General features: G+C 42.9%; 1 protein-coding gene across 1 annotated transcript in view; it reads left to right on the top strand.

Annotated features, from left to right (window-relative positions):
- Nucleotides 1-23,068, top strand: part of LOC121280946 (AT-rich interactive domain-containing protein 3A-like) — a 527,123-nt gene that overhangs the window by 391,209 nt on the left and 112,846 nt on the right. The window lies entirely within an intron of this gene.

Raw genomic sequence — 23,068 nt, 5'->3', positions numbered from 1 at the left:
CCACTGAGGGGCGGAAGCATGTCATCACTGCAGGATGGTGTTTGTTCAGTCCATTGGCTGGCAAGGGGGTGTGGGGTGAGGTTGAGTAGTGTGCACCCCCTCCCCAATTGTGAAGTTCAATCCATAGTTCTGTAGCATCTCAGCATGGATTTGTTAAAGGAAAATTATGCCTATAAACTTACTGGAGTTTTTTGAAGAGGTAACAGAGATGGTTGAAGAAGGCAAGGCCATTGGTGTCATGTATATGGACTTCCAAAAGGCGTTCGATACAGTGCCACACAACAGACTTGTGAGGAAAGTTATAAGTCATGGAATAAAAGGGACAGGAGCAACTGGATCCAAAATTGACTGAGGGATAGGAAACAGAGAGCAATGGTTAATGGGCATTTTTCGGGCTGGAAGAAGATTTGTAGTGGAGTTCCCCAAGGGTCGGTATTGGGCTTCTTGCTTTTCCTGATATATATCAAGGATCGAGCTCTTGGTTTGTAAGGGACAATTTCAAAGTTTGCGGATGACAGAAAACTTGGGGCAGAATTTTTCAGTTAATGGGCGGGCTCTGTGGGAGCAGGCGGGGGTGGTCACAGAGCTGCCCGCAATTGGCTCTGCCTCGCCATTTTACACAGGTGGGCCAATTAATGCAATTAAGACACAATTGGTACCTGTGTGGGCAGGGAGAGGAGGGAGAGTCAGCGTCGGAGTCAGCACACGCACGAAAGAACACTTCAATCTCCTTGAGGCATGGAGCAGCTCAGGGAGATTGAAAGGCTTCTGAAGTTATTAAATAAAAGGTTTGAAAATTTATTTAAACATGTCCGCTCATGTGACTGTGTCACATGTGATGGAACATGTTTTTATATTTATGAAAACTGTTTTATTTATTTAATAAAAGCTTTAGGAAACCTCATCCCGCCTGTGGATGAGATTTCCTAAAAAATGCAAAGGCCAATTGGCCTTTTTGCCTGCACGCCAACCTTAAAGTTGGATGGGCAGTGTTTACAATAACCTTAATTATATCCTTAATGGCCTTAATAGGCCGTTTACATATTGACGGGCGTGCAGCCGACTCCAGCCTGCGCCTGCCAAATGAAACATCGCAACTCAGCGCGATGACGTCGGGACACACACCCGATGTCATCGCGCGTCATTTTACACATCGCCCCCCCACGCCGACTGAAAAATCCTGCCCTTAGGAGAATTGTAAGCTGTGAGGAGGACAGTGTAGAACTTCAAAAGGATATTGACACATCGGTGGAGTGGGCAGATAAGTGGCAGATGAAGTTCAATGCGGAGAAGTGTGAGGTGATTCACTTTGGTGCAAAGAATATGTAGAGATAGTATAAAATATAAGATACTATTCTAAAGGGTGTGCAGGAGCAGAGAGACCTGGGAGTATATGTACATAAGTTATTAAAGGTGGTAGGACAGGTAGAGAGAGATGTTTCTAAAGCATGCAGTATTCTAGGCTTCATTAATAGGGTCAAGGGAGGTTATGATGAACTTATATAAGACACTGGTTAGACCTCAGCTGGAGTATTGTGTCGTTCTGGGCACCACACTGTAGGAAGGCTGTGAACACATTGGAGAGAGCATAGAAGAGGTTTACAAGAATGGTTTTAGGGATGAGACACTTCAGTAATGAGGAAAGATTGGAGAAGTTGGGACTGTTTACCTTGCAGAGGAAAAGGCTAAGAGGAGACTTGATAGAAGTTTTCAAAATCATGAGGAGGTTGGACGGAGTAGATAGGGAGAAACTGCTCCTGCTTGTAAAATGATCAAGAACGAGAGGGCACAGATTTAAAGTGATTTGCAAAAGAAGCAAATGTGAGGTGAGAACAAACTTTTTCACACAGCGAGTTGTTAGGATTTGGAATGCATTCCCTGGAAGTGTGGTGGAGGTAGGTTCAATTGAGGTATTCAAGAGGGCATTGGATGATTATTTAAATAGAAACAACGTGCAGGGGTAGGGGGAAAAGGCAGAGCAATGGCACTAAGTTAAAATGGTCGGAGAGCTGTTGTAGACATGATGGGCTGAATGGCCTCCTTCTACACCATAACAATTCTGTGATTCTGTGAAATAGCTAAGCATGTCAGGGACCTGGGAAAATATGTGAAGGATGGAAACCTGGAAGAAAGGTCAATAAACATTTTTGAAAATAGAGCATTGCTATGACTAAAGTAATTGTACAAACTAGAGAATTGCACAATGCTGACAATGAATTATACATTGTTCTTCCAGTCTGCATTGTGCTTCAATTCACCTGTGTACACCAACATCTTACTGATAATTAGATATAATTGAAATAAGAAAGCAAGGCTGGATGCAAACCTTTCCCTAACAGTGGAAACAATTTGAGGTGTTATAACAAGAATATCACATATGAAGTGTATTGATTATTAGGGCAGCATTTTCCGGTTGGCGAGCGGGGGCAGGGCCCACTCACTGACGCATAAAATGATGTGGGGTGTCATTTAGATTTTCAGTTCGGCGGGCGCACAGCCAACTCAGCTGCACGCCCACCGAACTGTCAAAGGCCTAGTTATGGTTGGCGGGCAGGCGAGGAGGCCAGGCAGCCTTCGGATAATGCATGAAGCCTCATCCACAGGCGGGATGAGGTTTCATGTAAGATTTAAAATTTCACGAAAATTTTTTAATAAAAGTAATGGACATGTCCCATCTCATGTGACAGTTCCACATGAGGGGACATGTCCTTAAATTTTTTTCCATCTTTAATTAGGTTTTTAAAAATAACACTGACCTCCCTGAGGCAGCACTTTGCCTCAGTGAGATCTGTGCGCTCTTTCACGCGCATGCGCGAAAGAGCGCACTCCCGGCTGAGGGAATCCCCTCCCGCCCGCAGAGGGAGCGCACAGTGCTTCTGGGTGGACGTCACGCTGGTCGGGCCTTAATTGGCCCGCCCACATAAAATGACAGTGCGACCCCAATTGAGGGCGCCGATCGGGCACCCGCCCGCTCGCACCCGTCCCCGCACAACCCCCCTGACGGGGGGGAAAATGCTGCCCTTAATGTTTTGGCTTGTGTGTAATTTTCCTGAAAGTGCTTTGTTATCAAAATATAAAAAAGCCTATTGACAACACTGTGTAGGTATCTCATAACTTTGGACTTCTCAGATCAGCTCCAACATTAACATCAGGAAACCTGGGAGGGACTTGAGAGCATTTATGTCAATCAAGACCTGACATTATATTGTCATTTTTGTTATTAGGGTTGAATCGTCCCAGAAAGTGCGGTACTGGGCAGGAAAATTGTCATTTTACCCACCGGCCACAATGGTGGGTTTCGCACAGTGTCGTCCCATTTCCACCTCATTAATTATGCAGCCACAGGAAACGCTGATGGGCCGCCTCCAAGTTGCCTGCCACGCCGTTACCTCAACACTTCCTCATGCCAGGTGCCATATCTAAACTGCAGCCACGCGCACACTTCTCAATTCTTGCAGCCCAGGACTGATCTGGTGAAGGCAGGGCCCAAAAGCTTAGAAGAGTGCAGCTCTCTGATTCAGTGATGCATCCCTGGGACACCTTCTGGACACCATGGAGGCCTGTCATGATGTCCTGTACCCCCGCTCTGGCTTCAAGAGGCCCATCAGTCTCACCACTCCGGTTTGGGAGGCAGTGGCAGAGGTGGTCAGTGCCAATGCTGCACACAAGAGCTCAGTCATCCGGTGTAGGATATGGATGAATGATCTTATCCGTGCCACCATGGTAAGGCAGCCATCTCATCTCTCTAAACTCTCACACTCACAAGACCATCACACAGTCCCTGCCATCTCACTCACTGCCAGCTCCAAGGACATCACCACTCAGTCTCACACACACACCCTCAAACCTCCATTTGGCCTCTGGAGACTACCTCCTCAGCCCTTAGACCACCTTGGGGCCACTTGCACAGGTCAACATGTGCCCCCACACACATGCTTGGATACCCCTCTTCCCTAGTACAGACCCTGCCCTGCAGCCTCTTCACTTGCCTAAGGTCACTTCTCTCCCTTCCCCAAGCAAGCCCTAGCCCTGCAGCTGTTGAAAATCCACCCCCGCCTTGTGGCAGGTCTGGTAGGTAGAGACCTGCCCGTGAGCCCCCCTAAAAGTGATGTGGTGCTGCCTGCGAAGCCTGGCACTGATGACTGTAAGTGCTGCCCGAAGCAAGATAGACAAACAAACCTCGAAGTCTCAAACGAAGTGCAGCCCACCAGCTGCACGTTGCTTATTTACAGCTGTGAAACGTGTCGGTGTGATTGTTCGGATGATCCAGCACAGAGGGATGATCAAAGCCAGCAGGGCTTATAAAGAGATGCAGAAGTATTGGAATTAGGTTCCTGTTGTGTGGCAGCGGGAAACACAGCCATTGACAGGTGGATCGTGATACCAATATTTGGCCACCTCGCCATATTGTTCCCCCTCACCCGCACCCCCCTGCCCGCCATGACATCCAATGCCAACAGAGCCAGAAAGTTCTGGCCATAGTTTTTCATGAGAGGTGGTGAGAAAATTGAAGAATAAAATATAGCTGTTACATAAGCAAAGCATGCAAGAGGCATCACTCAAAGGACCTGATTGATCCACAGTGTCATAGTATAAACTGATGGTGATGAACTTTGGGTGGCTTTAGACATAAAATCAAACACATCTTGACATGCATTTTAGTTAACCAATTAACACAATGCTTTTCATTTATCTATGCCCAATAACAGTACAGCATTCCTTAATTAACTTCATATAAACCCCAGGTTTAATTCAGGTAAGATCAGTTAGCCAGTGCTTGAATGCAATAGTTAAGTCAGCAATAATATGTTTATATAATAACATTTACGCATATAGAGAGTGCAGTAACAGCAATGAAGAGCATTCAATAACTGTCAACCTATGACCCTCAGCTGTATAAAGAGTAGCGAGAGGGTTTTTCCTGCAATATGTTAAAGGGAGTTCTGTGCTGGCATTAATGAAATGTCTATTCAATGGAAAACAAACCTTTGTTAAGAGGTTAATGATTTGTTAATCAACAGTAAAACACAGATCTCTTCAGGTTTAGTTTCAAAGAACAGAAAGTTAACAAATTCTACAAACTCTACATGTTGGTGCATGAAATCCCAGCAGAAAAAAAACAGTTCAGTCCACTGCTCTTATTTTTAGGTATACAAGACCAGTTCAGACCAGTATTCTTATTTCCCAATTTTTACTGTTTTTTTCCTGCTGGGAAATTAGCATTTTGTAAGTAAATTGTCAACCATATTACTTAAACAATAATGCATTTTCATACAGTTTGGAAATAATATAGCAGTTCTGATTACTAGTTTGTCACCAACTGGTTTTGGCTTACTGTTATTGTTTTTTAAAATCTTCATTACTCATTCAATAAATATTGTGCAATATTTTGTCCTGATGGCTGAATGGATAAATATGCCACCCATTGTGGATCTTAGTCCTGCAGCACAGTAAGGCTTCTGTTTAATCCCTTTGCACTCCTGAGTAAGCTGACGTGGGCAGTGGTAAGAGTGCAATGATTGTCCTTAGCTCAAGCGTGAGGATTGAAAGATCTGTGTTCTTGATTGCTATCTAGTGAGCCCACTGGAATGTTATCCACACAGATGTTGTATATGCAAGAATGAGCCTGATTGTGATAACCTCAAGGTCCAACAGCTTGCCAATACTCACTGCCTATATATACATGAAGAATGATCGCTTGGTCAAATTATCAGTGGCTAATGCCCAAGGAGCTACACTCCAAAGTAAATTGGAGCTGTCGGGAGAGGAAAGGAAAACTGAGAAAAAAGGTATTAAAAGTTTCTCACTCTGATGCAAACGCTTCCAAGTGAACTTATATTTCTGGTATAAAGGACTCTGGTTTGATCAGAAGGTGAGTTGACAAATCTCACTATTTCCTAACATTCAAAAGTTTGTATGATTCAGGTCAAATTTACTCACAAAGTTTCTAAAATGCGAACATATGCACAAGGAGCAGGAGTAGGCCATTCGGCCCCTTGAGCCTGTTCTGCCATTTAATAAGATCATGGCTGATCTGATAGTAACCTGAAATCTGCATCTTACCTACCGCCAATAACCTATCACTCCCTTGCTTACCAAAAATTTATCCATCTCTGCCTTAAAAATTTTCAAAGACTACTTCCACTGCCTTTTCAGGAAGAGAGTTCCAAAAACTCATGATTCTCAGAGAAACAAATTCACCTCATCTCCGTTTTAAATGGGCAACCCCTAATTTTTAAATAGTGACCCCTAGTTCTGAATACCTCCACAAGTGCCACAGGGATCAAGGTGTATGGAGAAATACATGAATGGATAAATATCCCACCCATTGTGGATCTTAGTCCTGCAGCACAGTAAGGCTTCTGTTTAATCCCTTTGCACTCCTGAGTAAGCTGACGTGGAAATAGTGAGATTTGTCAACTCATCTTCTGATCAAACCAGAGTCCTTTGTACCAGAAATATAAGTTCACTTGGAAGCGTTTGCATCAGAGTGAGAAACTTTTAATACCTTTTTTCTCAGTTTTCCTTTCCTCTCCCGACAGCTCCAATTTACTTTGGAGTGTAGCTCCTTGGGCATCCTCTCCACATCCACCCTGTCAAGACCCCACAGACTCTTATGTGTTTGAATCCAATCGCCTCTTGCTTTTCTAAACTCCAGTGGCAACAAGCCTAGTCTGTCCAACCTCTCCTCATAAGACAACCCAGGTATTAGTCTGGTAAACCTTCTCTGAACTGCTTCCAATGCATTTACATCCTTCCTTAAATAAGGTGACCAATAGTGTACACACTACTCAGTATGTGGCCTCACTACTGCTCTATATAACTGAAGCAATACCTCCCTACTTTTGTATTCAATTCTCCTCACAATAAATGATAACATTCTATTAGCTTCCCTTTTACTAGCTTTTTGTGATTCATGCATTAAAATACCCAGATACTTCTGCACCTGAGCTCTGCAATCTCACACCATTTTGATAATAAACTTCTCTTTTATTCATCCAGCCAAAATGGACAATATCACATTTTCCCACATTATGCTCCATTTGCCAGATCTTTGCCCAATCACTTAACCTATCTATATATTTTTGTAGCCTCTTTATATCCACTTCACAACTTACTTTCCTACCTATCTTTGTGTCATTAGAAAATTTGGCAACCATCCCAACCATCCCTTCATCCAAATCATTTATATAAATTGTAAACAGTTGAGGTCCCAGCATTGATCCCTGTGGCACAGCACTTGTTACACCTTGCCAACCTGAAAAAGACCCATTTATGCTTACTCTTTGCTTCCTTTTAGCCAGCCATTCTTCTATCCATGCCAGTATGTTACCTCCTATACCATGAGCTTTTATTTTCAGCAATAGCCTTTGATGTGGCACTTTATGAAATGCCTTCTGGAAATCTAAGTACAGTACATCCACTGGTTCCCCTTTATCCACAGCACATGTTACTTCCTTAAGGAGGAAGTTGGTTAAACATGATCGCCCTTTCACAGAACCATGTTGACTCTGCCTGATTACCTTGAACTTATCCAAGTGCCCTGCTATAGCTTCTTTAATAATAGTTTCTAACATTTTCCCTTTGACAGATGTTATACTAACTGCTTTTTGTCTCTCTCCCTTTTTAAATAATGGACTTACATTTGCTATCTTCCAATCTCATGGGACCTTCCCTGAATTTAGGGAGTTTCGGAAAATTAAAACCAATGCATCAACTATCGCACTAGCCACTCTTATAAGACCCAAGGGTGAAGTCCATCAGGACCTAGGCACTTGTCAGCCCGCAGCTCCAACAATTTACTCAGTACCACTTCTCTGATGATTGTAATTTTCCTCAGTTTCTCCCTACCTTCTATTTCCGGATTTATAGCTGCTTCTGGGATGGTACTTATATCCTCTGTGGAGAAGACTGACGCAAATACCTGTTCAATTCATCTGCCATTTCCTGTTTTCCATTATCTAGTCCCCAGACTCATTTTCTGTAGGACCAATGCTCATTTTGTTGACTCGTTTTTTTAAAAAATATTTGTAGAAACTCATACTATCCGTTTTTATATTTCCGGTTAGCTTTCTCTCATACTCTAATTTTTCCTTCCTTAGTAATCTTATAGCATCCTTTGCTGTTCTTTATATTCTGTCCAATCTTCTGGCCTTCCAACAGTCCTTGCACAATTTTATACTTTTCCTTTTAGTTTGATACTATCTTTAACCTTTCTAGTTAACCACGGATGGCGTGTCCATCCCTTGGACTTTTTCTTACTTGTTAGAATGTACCTATTCTGTGTATTCTGAATTATCCCCTTGAAAGTTTGCCACTGCATCTCTATTGACCTATCCCTTAACCTAATTTGCCAGTTCACTTTAGCCAACTCCACTTTCATGCCCTCATAATTGCCCTTAGTTAAGTTTAAAAACATAGTCTGTGACCCACTCCTCTCTCCCTCAAACTGATTGTAAAATTCAATCATATTATGGTCGCTGCTACCTAGGGGTGCCTTCACTATGAGGTCATTAATTGATCCCATCTTGTTGCACAATACCAGGTCTAGCATAGCCTGCTCTCTGGTTGGCTCCATAATATTCTGTTTTAAGACACTATCCTGGAAACATTCTATGAACTCTTCATCTAGGCTACCTTTGCACACCTGACTTATCCATTCTGTATGTAGATAAAAATCTCCCATGGTTATCATTGTGCCTTTCTGACAAGCTCCAATTATGTCTTCCTTTATGCTCCATCCTACCATGTGGTTACTATTAGGGGGCCATGACTCCCACAAGTGACTTCTTGCCTTTACCATTTCTCATCCCTACTCAAACCATTTCCACGTCCTGGTTTCCTGAACTTAGGTCATCCCTTTCTATTGTGCTAATACCATCATTAACTAACAGAGCCACCCCTTCACCTTTTCCTCGCTTCCTGTCCTTCTTAAATGTCCTGTACCCTTTAATATTCAGGTCCCAATCCACGACCTCCTGTAGCCATGTCTCTTTAATGGCTACCGAATCATACTTATTTATTTCTCCATGCGCTTTCAGTTCACTGGTTTTGTTTCAAATGCTTCATGCATTCAGATACAGAGCCTTTAGTTTTATCATTTTATCCTTTTTATAAGCTCTTGTCTCATCTGTTGATTTACTGTTAGATTTGAACTGTCTTTCCTTTCCTGTCGCAGTCTGTTTTTCATTTCCCACAATAATACTTTTCTCTTTTGCCTTGTCTCTACTCTTTGATTTACCACATCTTCCCAAATTTGTATCCTTGCCCCCACTACTTAGTTTAAAACCCTCTCTTTCTCTCTAGCTCTCAAGAACACCGGTCCCAGCATGGTTCAGGTATAGACTGTCCCAGTGGTATAGATCCCACTTTCCCCAGCATTGGTGCCACTGCCTCATGAACCAGAACCCACTTCTCCCAAACCAGGCTTTGAGCTATGCATTCATCTCCTAATCTGATTTGTCCTATGCCAATTTGCACGTGGCTCAGTTAATGATCCAGAGTTATGACCTTTGAGGTTCTGCTTCTTAATTTGGTGTCAATCTCCTCATACTGCCTTTGCAGAACCTCCTCCTTTGTCCTGCCTACGCTGTTGGTACCAGCATAGACCAGGATTACTGTGTCCTCCCCCTCCCACTGCAAGTTTCTCTCTAGCCCCGAACAGATGTCCTGAATCCTGGCACCGGACAGCCAACAAAGCCACTGCACTTACGCTCTTTGCTGCAGAGAATGGTGTTAATCGCTCTGACTACACTGTCCCCTACTTCCTCTATATTCCTTGTAACTCCCCCTGATTGAATGACCTCCTGTATCACAGTGCCATGGCCAGTTAGCTCATGCACCCTGCAGCACCCACTCTCATTCAAACAAGCTGAAAGAACTTCAAACCTGTTAGATAATTGCAAGGGTTCTCATCCACTCCTGCCCTTTGGGTCCCCTTAACTGCCTCGCTTGCAGTCACATCCTCCTGTCCCTGACCACAGACTAAATCAGAAGACTCTATCCAAGGGGTGTGACCGCTTCCTGGAATAAAGTGTCCAGGTTATTTCCCCTGTTCCTGATATGCCACAGTGTCTGCAGCTCGGCCTCCAGCTCGGAGCCCAAGTTCCTGTAGCCGCAAACAGTTACTGAATGTGTGTTTGCCCTGGACCACCTGGTATCCAAAAGCTCCCACATCCTGCAGTCGCAGCACATTACCTGCCCTGCCATCTCCAATATGTGTTAATTTATTAATAATTGCTAATTAATTAATTAATGATAATCAATAAAGCCTACACCCCACTGTGTATATGTAATATTGCTGTAACAAAAATTAAAAGTACTAAGTACAGCATTGGTAAATGACTGTAATGAATGGGTTAAATATGCTTCTTTACCGTGGAGCCACGTCCATTTGTAATATTACCTTGTGATATGAACTGTAACAGTAACTCCCGTTGCCATGACATAAATTTGGCAAATATTCAGCCCTTGTGGTTGAGGGTGCTGCTCAACAATTCCATTCAGAGATATCTCGTCCTAAACTGCTTGGAACATTGCTTTGGCATTGTGCCCCTTCATTAGTGGTATGATTATGTATATTTATCATATAGTAATGTACTGAAATTCAGCCACTCTTTTGTATTAGATGTGAATTTGAATTTGTTTAACATCTTATTATAATACCATGACACCCCAAAGAGTCCACAGCCTAGCAGTTGCTTTTGAAGTACAGTCAATATTACTACATAGGTGAAGTCAAAATATGCTTTGTAGTACAGACAAGAGTGGAATAGGAGAATAGAATCACAAAATTGTTATGGAGCAGGAGGCCGCCATTTGGTCCATCATGTCTGCACCAGCTCTCTGAATGAGCAACTCACCTAGTGCCATTCCCCCGCCTTCCCTCCATAACCCTGCACATTCTTCCTTTTCAGATAACAGTCTAATTCCTTTTTGAATGCTTCAATTGAACCTGCCTCAACCTCATACTCAGGCAGTGCATTCCAAACTCTAATGACTCGCTGCAAAAAAATGTTTATCCTCATATCACTTTAACTTCTTTTACAAATTACTGTAAAACTATGTTCTCTCATTCTTGACCCTTTCACGAGTGGGAACAGTTTCTCCCTATCTACTCCGTCCAGACGCCTCAGGATTGTGAACACTTCAATCAATTTTATTTTTGATTCATTCACAGGATGTGGGCTTCGCTGGCTAGGCCAGCATTTATTGCCCATACCTAGCTGCCATTGAGAAGGTGGTGGTGAGCTACCTTCTTGAACCGCTGGAGTCCATGTGGTACACCCACAGTGCTGTTAGGGAGGGAGTTCCAGGATTTTGGCCCAGCAACAGTGAAGGGACGGCAATATATTTCCAAGTCAGGATGGTGAGTGACTTGGAGGGGAACTTCCAGGTGGTGGTGTTCCCATCTACCTGTTGCCCTTGTCTTCCTAAATGGTAGTGGTTGTGGGTTTGGAAGATACTGTCTAAGTAGCCTTGGTGAATTCCTAAAAATGAGGTGTCAACCTGGTGAAGTTATAACACAGGACTACTCGTATGTCAAACAGCCATAAGCAGCAAATGATAGGCAGAGCTAAGTGATGCCACAACCAATGGATCAGATCTAAGCTCTGCAGTCCTGCCACATCCAATCTGAATGGTGGTGGACAATTAAACCACTCATTGGAGGAAGAGGCTCCACAATTATCCCCATCCTCAATGATGGGGGAGCCCAGCAAATCAGTGCAAAAGATAAGGCTGAAACATTTTCTACATCCTTCAGCCAGAAGTGCTGAGTGGATGATCCATCTCAGCCTCCTCCGGTGGTCCCTTGCATTACCGATGCCAGTCTTCACCCAATTCGATTCACTCCGCGTGATATCATGCTGAAGGTACTGGATACTGAAAAGGCTATGGGCCCTGACAATATTTTGGCAATAGCACTGAAGACTTTTGCTCCAGAACTTGCTGTGCCCCTAGCCAAGCTATTCCAGTGCAGCTACAACACTGGCATCTACATAGCTATGTGGAAAATTGCCCAGGTATGCCCTGTACACAAAAAGCAGGACAAATCCAACCTGACCAATTACTGCCCCATCAGTCTACTCTCGGTCATCAATCAGTAAAGTAATGGAAGGGGTCATTAACAGTGTTATCAAGCAATAACCTGCTCACTGACGCCCAGTTTGGGTTCCGCCAGGGCCACTTAGCTCCTAACCTCATTACACTCTTGGTTCAAATATGGAAAAAGGAGCTGAACACCTGAGGTGAGGTGAGAGTGGCTGTTCTTGACATCAAGGCCGCATTTGACAGAGTGTGGCATCAAGGAGCTCTAGCAAAACTGGGGTCAATGGGAATCAGGGGGAAAGCTCTCTCCTGGTCGGAGCCATACCTAACCCAAAGGAAGATGGTTGTGGTTGTCGGAGGTCAGTCATCTCAGCTCCAGAACATCACTGCAGGAGTTCCTCAGGGTAGTATCCTAGGCCCAACCATCTTCAGCTACTTCATCAATGACCTTCCTTCCATCAGAAGGTCAGAAGTGGGGATGTTCCCAGATGATTGCACAATGTTCAGCACCATTTGCAACAGATCCTGAGGAGTCCAAATAAAGTAATGGAAGGGGTCATCAACAGCAAGTAACACTCACGCCACACAAGTGCCAAGCAATGACAATGTCCAACAAGAGGGAATCTAATCATCGCCCCTTGACGTTAAATGGCATTACCATCACTGAATCCCCCACTATCAACATCCTGGGGCTTACCATTGACCAGAAACTGAACTGGACTAGCCACATAAATACTGTGGCTACAAGAGTAGGTCAGAGGCTAGGAATCCTGTGGTGAGTATTTCACTTCTTAACTCCCCAAAGCCTGCCCACCATCCACAAGGCACAAGTCAGGAGTACAATGGAATACTCTCCATTTGCCTGGATGAGTGCAGCTCCCACTCAAGAAGTTTGATACCATCCAGGACAAAGCAACCCATTTGATCAGCACCACATCCACAAACATTCACTCCCTCCACCACCGATGTACAGTAGTGGTCATGTGTACCATCTACAAGATGCCCTGCAGGAATTCACCAAGAATCTTTAGATAGCACCTTCCAAGCCCACTACCACTACCATCTAGAAGGACAAAGGCAGCAGATAGGTGGGAACACCACCACCTGGAAGTTCCCCTTCAAGCCACTCACCATCCTGACTTGGAAACATATCACCATTCCTTCACGGTTGCTAGGTCAAAATCCTGAAACTCCTTCTTAATAGCACTGTGGGCATAACTACACAGAAGCAGTTCAAGAAGGCACCTCACCACCACCTTCTCAGGGGCAACTAGGGATGGGCAATAAATGGTGGCTCAGCCAGCGAAGCCCACATCCCGTGAATGAATAAAAAATACACCAATATAATTTACTACATTAATAAACCTTAGCAATATTGATAAACCTTACCAATACTTAGTACACCTTACTAGTGGTAATAAGACTTACTTAAGGATAAAAGATAAGACTCACCAGCTACTAATTTGTTACTTGTTACTAATAGTTAATATTTTTAATGTTTTTAAACTCCCAATTGTTTCGATCCAGTTCTGACACAGCAATACTCACCAGTCAATCACCTTCTGACATTCCTGTGATGTCACTGTTCACTTTTTTTCAAACTCAGGGCACTCCTGGATTTCTTTCTGCCTTTCTCCAAGGGTAAGTCTTAACCCCTCAGTCTCAAAGTCTACTGTTTTCACCTCAGTTCCGAAGTCTCGTTATTTTAACCTCTCTCTCCCGAAGTCTTGCTGTTTTAACTCCTCTCTCCCGAAGCCTTGCTGTTTTAACCTCTCTCCCGAAGCCTCGTTATTTTAACCTCTGTCTCCCAAATTCTTGCTATCTTAACCTCTCCCTCCCGAAGTCTCAATGTTTCAACCCCTCAGTCCTGAAGTCTCACGGTTTAACAGCAGGTTCACAGTAGTGAAGTTTGTTGACTGGTAGCTTGTGCGAGCCTTGCAAAGTACCTTAAACAAGATATTGTCAAGGTACTTAGACAAGGACAGTGATGCAAGGAAGAAAGAGAAGAGTAGAAAGATAGATTGATATCACTGACTATATGATAGATGTAGTTTACCAGATTTATGTTGGTACCAAGTTCATTGCTTATGATGGAAGCTCTCACACATATAGGACTCGTCATTATTGACATTCTACTTGTTGATGCTACTTTATAAAATTTTGGCTTTTATAGCGCTGAAGCAGCAATTTGGACCATTCAGTCTGCCCCAGTGTCCTTCTCCCATTTAATTGCGCTCTGTAACTCGCTCCTCAAACCCATAACCCATTTCTAACCTTACTTTTAATTTTTTGGTAATTATCTCAAAATTGTGGCCTCTTATCACCATCCTAAAAATCACCTTATCATAACACTTTGTAACCGTGAAGATTTGTAAAAAGTCACTCCTAACCTTCTTAGTCATTGTGAAAAAAGGTGTAATTTCTCAAGCATTGTAACTCCCTATTATTCTCGGAACATTTTAATGAATTTACGCTACTTTTGTTCCAGTTTTTTTTATATCCTATAATGCATGGTGGAGGTAAAACTGCACACAGTTCTGACATTGCAATCTTGTTTTTGTCTTCTGCAAGTTCAACATTACGTCATTGTTTTTGTAATACCATGCCCCAGATTTTATTGTTTTATCGATTTCTGCTGCTCTATGTATCTACACACTCAACTGGAATTTACACTTCCTCGTCTGTGTGTTTGAAGGTGGGGTCCTGTAAAATCCAGCATGTGGCCTTTCTGCTACCTATCTGCCTGTCCCCAACTTGTAAGACATTTTAAGAGGGAGGCGTCTTTTGGTCTGTCCACCCTTAGGCCTATTGAGGCCCTTAAAAGCCCGATTAATTGCCACTTGAAGGCCTCATCTTGCCCCCAAAGCTATTTTACCCATGGCAAGAGGAGGCCCATGTAAAGCAAGAAGCCTGGCACCTTTAGCTGCATGGGCTGGTGCCGGCCAAGAGAGGGGGAGTTCCTTTGCAGGTCCCCTATGCCCATTGGAGGCACCCTTTACACTCCCACCCTGGCCTCTCAAACATGACCCACACCCCCTTGCCAGGGCCTGACAGCCTGATCCCGGCAATATTCTCTCCTACTTACCTTGGTGTCCAGCTGCAGTGACGATTTCCATTGGGGGCTGCCTGTAGTTCCAGCAATGGCCACTGATCCCCCTGATGCTGCTCTGATGACAGAGCTGCCAGCCATTTGATGGGCTGGCAATTCTCTGAGGCAGGAATCCTTGTCCCGGTGGGGCAGAAATCCGCCTCCAGCCTATTAACACACAATCTTAAAAGAGCGTCCATTCTCCTAGCGGGCAGGCTCCCCACTACCCACTAACTCATTAGCCAGGGGTGCAGAACCACAGCACCCCATAAAATCCAGCTCGCCGTGGTGCATTGGCCACTCTAGGCCATTTAAAATCTTAGCATTCCAGTTGCATTTTATTTGTCTATTCATACCTTCACAATTCATTACTTCACATTTTTCAATATTGAACTGCAGTTGTCAGCTATTTGCCCATCCTGTTAGCTTATTTATGATACTCCTCATATTTTGCCACATCTTATAATTAGGTGTCATCAGAAAACTTTGGCATTGTTCACTCAATTCCTGTGTCCAGACCATTATTATGTATAAAGTAACAGTGGCCCCATTGCAGACATATGGAACACCACATATAACTTCTTTTAGTTGCAAGAAACTTCCTCATTTCATCACCTATTCTCCCCTCCCCACCCAACACTATATGCCCCTCCAACACCTCCCTATTTACTGAGCCACACTCTATTTTATTCTATATGCCAATGGCTATGCCATATGTGTCTTAGGCTTTACTTTATAGCCATTTCATACAGTGATTTTGTTTATCTGCAATAAAGAATTCTATAAAATTGGTGAAGCTTGAGGTGCTATTGAGGAATCTATGTTGACTGTCCCTGATTAACTTGTTACTTTAAGGGCAGAATTTTCACCTCAGCAGGCGGGCGCGTGCCCCTCCACTCGAGTGTGAAATGATGCACGGTGAGGTCGGCCGAGCGCCCTGACATCATAGCAAAGTTGCGCGATAGTTCGGTCGGCGGCCATGCGTGGGAATCGGCAGCATGCACGGGCAGGGTGAGGTTTCCAACAGCAAATAAAAAAATTTACATCTCATTCATATCATGTGACAGAGTCCCCCGTCCCCCCCGCCCCCCCCACCCCCTCCCCCCCCCCCCCCCACCCCACTCCTTGCACAGGCAGCACTGAGCGCTACAGCACGCATTTAATGCTGGGCAGGCCTTAATTGGCTCACCAGCATGAAATCATGGCCTGGCCTCGATCGCGGGCGGCGATCGGCTTCCCGACTGCCCGCCCCCATCGAGCCCGCCCGACAAAGGCAAAATTCTGCCCTAAATGTTTGCTAATTTAATTCCTTAGTAGTTTACTAACAAATGAAGGAGCTGCATACTTCCCTGCTTCCCACCCCCCACCTCATTTTGGAAGAAGTATGCTACATTTGACACCCTTCAGCTCCCAGTGCAATTTTCCTTTCAACAGAATTTATGACATGTATAGTGAAAGTCTCTCTTATTTCTTCCCTCACTTCTGTCAGGATCCTCATAAATAAAGCATTGATCTCGTTTGAGTAACTTCTTTAGTACCAACTCTTCTAACTGTTCTACATTAACCTCAATGTTTACAACCGAATACCCACCTCCTCTGTGAAAACATGATGTAAAGTACTTATTGAGTACTTTTGCCATTTTCTCACACTTTCCTTTTTTTTTAGAGCTGCCCTATCCCTATATGGACAATTCCCTTACTACTGACGTGCCTATAGAAAGCATTTTCATAGCTTATTATCTGCTTTGCTAATTTTCCATCATACTTCCTTTGTACCATTTTTAACCTCCCTTTTTGTAGATTTTTTATGTAAGTTTTATTTGTCCTGGATTTATTTTTAATTATTTGTCATTTAAGTTTGAAACATTAATTTTTAAAAAGTTTTTCATTTGCTTTAATTTCCAGTCTTTGATAGACTCCTATTGATTACTGAAATGTACTTGATTTGTACTCATTCCAATCTCTGCTTCTGCTAAGTTATTAAATTATTTACATTTCTGTAACCTTTTTAATTGCTAAAGCCTCAACTGTAGGGCCCTATGGCTTTAATTGTGGACTCCCTACAGCGTGTGCAGATGCAGCTGTCAATGGATTCAGAGTCTTCCTGAAAACAAAAATAGAAGAAAGCATTTCTTTGAGTCATTATATTTGTTCCCGGAGTTAATAAACAAGGTCTTCATTCAGGATGAGACTAGATAAGATGGCTAATTAGATGGCATTTTATTAGTTTGTATGTTATTCTCTGTTTGTGCTGCAGCGCTATTAAACAAAACTAAAGCCCCCTCCCCCACCACCAAAAAATCGAAACTCTTTGTGCTGTGCTCATGGAAGAAAATTGGGCTCTATAAATTCATGAAGTGGGAAGACCAAGAGATAAGACTAAAGGAAATTTTCCCAAAAGCTGGTGTACTGATTATTACCGAGCCTGACTGAATGTTATCAAGATAAAACTGGTCTCGCAGTAACAGCATAAGCTTCTAATTCCTCTCATGCTTAATGATGGTAGGTTTTGGCAACCCTTCTAACCCTCAGTAATTAAGGTAATATCGTCAGACATAGGGAAGCAGATGAAACAGTTTAAGAAACTGCTGTAACGTGTGGTCACAGAGCTTTGTCGCAGCTGAAACCTGTTTTGCAGTAGCACGGCATTCTGAATATTACTCTAGCATCCATTTATGGTAAAGACAACAAAGATCCTTGCTGTATAACTCAGATTCTAAAGCTGAACCTATTGCTGCTTCTTACTATGGCAATTTACAGACTCCATGGTCTTGCTGGTATTCAGCTACTCTAGGACTCACACAACAAACTTGAAGTTACGTTATCCAACATGGCAGAGTCTGACTCAATGGTTTCTCTTCCCATAATTGTTGAAAAAAAGTTGGAACAGGTTCTTCCAGCTTAAAAATAAAAATGAAGCTTTGAGTATACAAGATGTAACATGCAGATATGTTATTTTATATTAGTTTACCTTTCTTTAGTAACTCTTGTCTGTGCCATTCCTCAACAAAGATGGATAGCATGCAAACATTCTTTTTTTGTGTTCCTCTCTTCCTAAAGGTACCGAGTTACAGCGAATGTAGAAAAGGGAGATTGCATGTTTAAATGTGCAACTCCATACTACATAGAGTGGTTCAGGTGGATAGCACAGATGGATTTAAGGGGAAGCGAGATATATAAATGACAAAAAAAAAGAAAGCATATGCAAACAGGGTGAGATGAAATAAGGTGGTGGGAGGCTTGTGTGGAGCATAAAGATCGACATGTTGGACTAAATAGCCTGTTTACATGGTGTAAGATTCTCTGTAGTTCTGCATAATTGCATGTACATAAACTAAAAAGCAAAACTGCAGATGTCTAGAATAAAAATATACAGGAACAGGTGTGACCATTTCAGTCCATTTGGTCATCTCCACTCTCTCCTGAATCTTGTTCTCAGGGCTGAGGTAAAATTTATCTTACCAATATCGTTAACATCTGTATAATCTCAATAAAAGCACCTCTCTCTTCTTCAGTATTAACAAGCTCGGCTTCTGTTGTTTCTTCTTCATAACTCAGGAATCTAATGCCAGTCAATCTATTTGTTTCGCCTACTGCAGAGGTGTACTTCCTATTAAGGGCTGACTGGAAATTCACAGAGTAATCTGGATGGGGAGGAAGCAGTAGCCATTGTTGGTTCATTATTACTCTGTAATTTATGTTTTATTTTGTGAACTATATAATCCAGTATCCTATTTGTTTTATTTACTGCTGATGTATACTGTACAGGTAGTTTCAATAATCTTTCCATCACTGTCACCCTCTGGTGAATATGGTAGATTTGGTTTACATTTATATTCCCTTTGAGAATCAACCATGGCTTGGCTGGTAGCTCACTCACCTCTGAATCACAAGGTTCCAGGTTCAAGTTCCACTCCAAGGCTTTAGCACAAAAATCAAAACTGATACTCCCGTGCAGTACTGAGAGAGAATTGCACTGTCAGAGATGCCATCTTTCAAATGACATATTAAATTGAGGCCCCATCTGCCTGCTCAAGTGGATGTGAAAGATCCCATGTGCTATTTTGCAGAAGAGCAGGGGAGTTATCCCTGGTGTCCTTGTCAATATTTATTCCCCAATCAACATCATTAAAAGAAACAGATTAGCTAGTCATTAGCATATTGCTGTTTGTGGGAGTTTGCTGAGCTCAAATTAGCTGCCACGTTTCCTTCAGAGTGCTTCATTGGCTGTAAAGCATTTTGAGAGGGCCAGTGGTTATGAAAAGCACTATATAAATGCAAGTCTTTTTTTTTCTGTCATTTCATTTCCCTGCTCTTGTCAACATTGAATTTCATTTACCATTCTTCAGCTCAATTTCCCAATCTAACTAGACCTCTGGCCATCTGATCTTTCTTGCCTGTGTAGGTAATGTATTCACCCCAGTAAGAGATGATCCAATCTTCGATTGACTAAATTCAGGATTACAGTTGGCCTTTGCACTCTACAAGCAAGATACACCTGTAATTTTAAGTACTTTTTACGTTAGAGGTCTGTGGTTTTCCACTAAGATAGTTACATGCATTTATTCATAGACTTGTACAACTTTCCTACTCAGTATTAGAATTGTTATGGCACAGCAGATGGTAAATGTTGAGCTTCTCAAATCACAGAGGGAATCTTGAAACAGCTGGCACAACTGTTTTGCAATTTGTATTTTTATTTCAAGATGTGTGCTTTGAATTCAGTCATAATAAGTCGACCAAGTCTTAGAGGATTTTTTACAAAACTAAATTAACCATTTATTAATAAAATAAATAATTTTAAGCACATACATAGATCTACAATTACTACTATGATAATTCCTAAATCCCCTAATTAATCGAGCTTCCAGTTGCACCTCCATTAAAGCAACAGTAAAATAACATAGATTTCAACAGACACAGGCAAAGCACACAATACCCTGGACAGTGATATTCAAAATTAATTCTCTTAGCTTTGGTTCCTGGAGACAGCAGCTTGGTACGTAGAGGCTGGAGGCTTTTCACACTTGTTGGGTCTTAGAATGCCTTCTTCTTACACATAACTTCATCTCCTTTATACATGTTTCTCCCTTTTTAATGTAAATTCCATTGTCCCAATATGTCTTTGCAACTTCAGTTTTATCCATGATATAAATCTTTCATAGCACTCATATTATCAGTAATCTTCAGGAAAAGTAAACACACTGTTTGGTTTAGTCTCTGCTGGTTAGGTGTAACACCTTGAAATTCATGACTGGTTTATCTAAAAATGCAAATGTTCTTCACACCTCACATTCTAAAACTTCAGCCATGTTAACGTATTTAGCATTTCAAACCTAGCTTCTCTTCTGATACAGAAAAGTACCCAGACCAACCATCTGTAATTTGATTAAAACCCACACACACACCCTACACACAGAGAAACTAATCCAAACCCCACTACTAATGTACATTTAAAATACATTACAATAACATTATGAAAATTGTTATATTTTCATGACAATGAAAAGTAATCCCACTGCTTGTAATCAATAAGGAAGCAATGGAAGTGAGGAGAGAGGATGAGGTATTAGATCTCTAGGAGCAGATAAAGCTGCTCACTTGTAAATCATTAAGCGAGAAGCTAGGAAGTGTAGAATTCTCTGATATATTACAATAATGGCCTTAGGTGATGAGAAATCTGTCTGCCTATAACTGAGGGCTGAGTTCCTCTGTCTAATTGTTGATAATTACTTGTGAACTGAATAGAGCCACCTCTGCTAAAGTGCCATGCTGATTTTATCTTTACTTTTGTGTGTTTTGTACATTGGCTTTTATCATGGATATTAACTGTAAAGATGAATATATTGCAATTGTTTAATATAAGAGATACTATAAATAGATCTAATAACTACACATTTAAAAAAGAATCATCACTGAAATAAATATTCTGGAATTTGCACAGGGGTTCTTCCAGCTATAGGGATGTCTGATGGTTGTCACAAATGCATGAAAAAAATTAATAAAAGCCAGGGCAGGATTTTTGCATTGTCAGGCGGGCACAGCGGGCAGGCCCAGGAGCAGCCAGGAAACGGCCCGCAATCGGCCCCCGACCACAATTGCATACTGGCTGGCCAATGAATGGCCAGATATCTTGAAAGGCACGCTGAGGAGCTCAGCGCTCCCTGGGTGCGGGCAGGAAGAGGGCAAGCGCTGAAGTCGGCGCAGGGGAGTGCGCAGTGAAAGCTCCCTGAAGGCAGAGAGCTGCCTCAGGGAGCTGAAGAATTTTAACATAAAAAGTAAAGATGTGGAAAGTATGAAAAAAATGTCCCGACATAGGACTCACTCACATGAACATATACATGGGCCAGAATCTTCGGGTTGGCGAGCGGGGGCGGGCCCCTCTTGCTGATGCGTAAAGTGATGCGCGGTGATGTCGGGCGTACGTCCCGACGTCACCGTGTGTCATTCCAGTTTTCAGTCCGACGCGTGCGCATCAGAGTCGGCTGCGTGCCTGCTGAACTGTCAAAGGCCTATTAAGGCCATTTGGATATCAATTTAAATACATAACATAGTTTCCCGCCAAATCCCAAGTTTGGCGAGCAGGTGAAGAGCCTAGGTGGCCTTCGCATTTATCGTGAAACCTCATCCATGGGCGAGATGAGGTTTTATGAATGATTTATAATTCAAATAAATTTTTTCATTAAAATTCATAGACATGTCTCAGCTCATGTCTTAAAATTTTTTTCTTCCTTTATTTAAATTTTTAAAACTCAAACCAATCTCCCTGAGGCAGCTCTGTGCCTCAGGGAGATTTCTGCGCACTTTCACGTGCATTTGCGATAAAGCACAGGGCCCAACTCAACCTACTCCCCCCTGCCCACACAGGGAGCGCTCAGCATTTCCGGGTGCGTGTCAAGCTGGGCAGGCCTTAATTGGCCCACCCGCGTAAAATGGCATCGCGCAGCCGATCGCGGGCAGTGATTGGCTGCGTGTCCGCTCCCGTCTAACTTCCCCAATGGGGAGAAAATTCTCCCCATAAAAAATTTATGTCTAAACATTTTAAATTAATATCGGAAACCTCATCCCGCCCGTGCATAAGTTTCACTCAAAAATACAAAGGGCGCCTGGCCAATTCGCCAGCCCACTAACCGTAATGTTGGACGGGCAGTGGAAAATCTCTGTTACTTAATGAATTAATGGCCTTAATAGGCCTCTTAATTGTTGGCGAGCGTGCTGCTGACACTTGCACGCACCTGCCGAGTGAAATTTTGCCCGACTGCACAATGATATTGTGACGCTCAGCTGAGGTCATCACGTGCTATTTCACGTTCTAGCGTGTTGGGCACTGAGTTGGGATAATCCAGAAGCCCTTTAAAAATAGTGGGCGGTCCCGATTCCGAGATTCTCAACCCCATATCTGGGCTGCCTGATTTTTGGGGGTGTCTTTAAAGGGTGCGGGCTGGTTCCTGTTAAAATCCTGCACTCGACACTCCTGATCTGTCCGGCTCCATTGTGGATATAGGCATGTCTTGCTCCTCCATATTTTTAATGGTGTGTCGTGGTTCACAGCCTCTCAGAGGAATCGTGAATCCTAGTCTGCATGAAGGGACCTTTTAAAAGATGAGTTCAGACAATCCTTCTCATGCACCACACCCCCCGCCCCCCCAGGTCCAATGCCAAGCTATGCCCCTTGACCAACCCCCATGGCTCCTCATGTTCCCTCTGCTAAGCTATGCCCCCCCCCACCTACCCCTCATAGCCCCCAATGCCAATCTATGCCACTTCCATGCCCATTGATGAGCTATATATTGTATAGAACTACTGAATCCTTTAGTGACAGTGGGATGTATTAAAAAAAGCTTTTAAAAAGTAATTCATTCATTACTTTCCACCAAGTTAAAAAAATTAATTTCACCACAATAAATAGTGTCAAGCATCCAGACCCTTTAA

Source organism: Carcharodon carcharias, chromosome 1, assembly GCF_017639515.1.
Source record: "Carcharodon carcharias isolate sCarCar2 chromosome 1, sCarCar2.pri, whole genome shotgun sequence".
Classification (NCBI taxonomy): Eukaryota; Metazoa; Chordata; class Chondrichthyes; order Lamniformes; family Lamnidae; genus Carcharodon; species Carcharodon carcharias.
This window is presented reverse-complemented; position numbering and strand designations above follow the sequence as displayed.